At 39.0% G+C, this 2,343-nt stretch overlaps 1 non-coding gene across 1 annotated transcript; it reads right to left on the minus strand.

The window, feature by feature from the left end:
• Positions 1-1,823: 1,823 nt before the first annotated feature.
• Positions 1,824-1,927, minus strand: LOC132542757 (U6 spliceosomal RNA). Its single transcript, XR_009553732.1, has one exon. It is a non-coding gene; the product is annotated as a U6 spliceosomal RNA (small nuclear RNA).
• Between the last annotated feature and the right edge of the window lie 416 nt (positions 1,928-2,343).

The raw sequence follows: 2,343 nt of genomic DNA on the forward strand, positions 1-2,343 counted from the left end.
TCTCTCTCAGGGCAGGTGGAATCTCTTCTGTGATCCCACATCCATCCTCCAGCACTCCACCTGCCAGACCATATATATTTCTTTCTATTTAGTTTTAAATCTGTTAAACATCTTGAGTTCTACTCATTATTCTATATTTTATCTATTCTACTTTTACAGTATAGAATTCTTGTTTTATACATAATAAATACCACTTCCTTCACTTGTAATGTCCTTCCTCTATCTTATTTTCTGTTTGAACAATGTTCAACTTTTAGGGTCTGTCTCAAGTTCTAGAATATTCATAAGAAACCATTCTAGATCACTTCAGTGAATGGCCCATTTACTGAACTTCAGCACATTCTGTAGGGATTGTCAACTACTGTCTCAACTAAAATTCATATGACAGCTAATATTTCAAGTTTTCCACTGTACATAATTTATATGTAAATTTATCTCTCAACCACTCCTTAGTAGATCCTACTTATCATAGCTTAATGATTCTATACTGTTTTATTACCATTATCATTATCTGTGTAGAGATCAAGTAATTATTTCATGAATTTCTAGATCACCAAGCTTATATGTTTTCACTCCCAATCAATTTGGCTAGATTTTTTTTTAATTTATAGTCTTCTAATATCTTGCACTACTTTGGTCCTCTTCTTCAGAACAACTAAACACACACACACACACACACACACACACACACACACACACACACACACACACACACATATGATTGACCAGACCATATTTTGAACACATGATATAATGGAGACACAAAGCATCCAAAGCAAAACTCCTGCCTTGACAGGGCATATGATCTACCATAGTACAAGAGTTAATATTAAATGATCTCACAAATGTGTCCCAAGGTCTCCCCTTTCCAGAGCCCTACCTCACTAGGGAAAGATAAAAACAGTCTGGGGGGTATGGATCCACCTGCCAATGTCCATATCCAGTGGAAAAGCAATTACAGAAGGCAGAACTTCCACCTTCTGCATCCCTTAAAGAATTTTGGTCCATACTCTTCCCAGAAAGATAAAGAATAGGGAAGCTTCCAGTGGAGGGGATGGGACATGGAATTCTGGTGGTAGGAACTATATGGAATTGTACCCCTGTTATCCTACAATCTTGTTAATCATTATTCAATCACTAAGAAAATAAAATAATAAAAGCCAAGTCACCAAGTTTTTTTTTTTTAAAAGAAGGAGCATAATTGCATGTAGTCATCTTTAGCCTAAATATTTTTGTTTAGGGTAGATAGGGGGTAGATAGCATAATGGTTATATAAAGAGACTCTCATGACTGAGGCTGTGAAGTCACAGGTTTAAGTCCCCACACCACCATAAGCCAGAGCTGATCAGTGCTCTGGTAAGTAAATAAATAAATACACAAACAAAAAAAGCTTTTTTATTAATGATTTAACAATTATTGACAAGATTGTGGGATAAAAAAGGGGTATAATTTCATATAATTCCCACCAGAGTTCCGTGTCCTATACCCTGCATTTTTATGGTGAAGGGGTTGGTGGTATACAGTGTAGTCACTGACACATGAGTACAATTTCTCATCTCCCTGTGAAAGCTCTCTGCAGAGCACTGTGTGTCACTCATAACCTAGGTCCCACTACATTATCATGCACCAAGACTCCAAGGTTCTCTTCAGTCCCCCTCCCTTCCCCCAGAGTCCTTTGCTCTGATACAGTACTCTATGCCCAGTTCATGTTTCACTTTGTGCTCTCCTTCCCTGCCCCTATTTATTAAATCCCACCTGTAAGTGTGACCATTCAGTATTTGTCCTTCTCTTTCTGGCTTAGCTCACTTAACTTGATGTCTTCAAAAAACGTAGAACATGCATTTGTGTGTCATCCTTGTTCAGGGGCCATGCTAATACCTTCTCTGTATCATTCCAGTTTTAGTATATTTGCTGCTGAAGTGAGCACTAGCCTGGAGATATTTTTTGATGGTCAACCCAGGGTTCTTGGTACTTAACTGGTTTCATTGGGGGGGGGGGGTCTAGGGAGGGATGGTGTTATTTTGTTCTTGTTTTTATCTTACTGGCAAGATTCTTTTTTTTTTTTTAGTATTTATTTATTCCCTTTTGTGGCCCTTGTTTTATTGTTGTAGTTATTGATGTCATCATTGTTGGATAGGACAGAGAGAAACGGAGAGAGGAAGGGAAGACAGAGGGGGCAGAGAATGATAGACACCTGCAGACTTGCTTCACCACTTGTGAAGCAACTCCCCTGCAGGTGGGGGGAGGGCTCGAACCGGGATCCTTACTCTGGTCCTTGCGCTTTGCACCACCTGTGCTTAACCCACTGCACTACCTCCCGACTCCTTATTTGCTTTATTTTAA

Source organism: Erinaceus europaeus, chromosome 1, assembly GCF_950295315.1.
Source record: "Erinaceus europaeus chromosome 1, mEriEur2.1, whole genome shotgun sequence".
In the NCBI taxonomy this organism is placed as follows: domain Eukaryota; kingdom Metazoa; phylum Chordata; class Mammalia; order Eulipotyphla; family Erinaceidae; genus Erinaceus; species Erinaceus europaeus.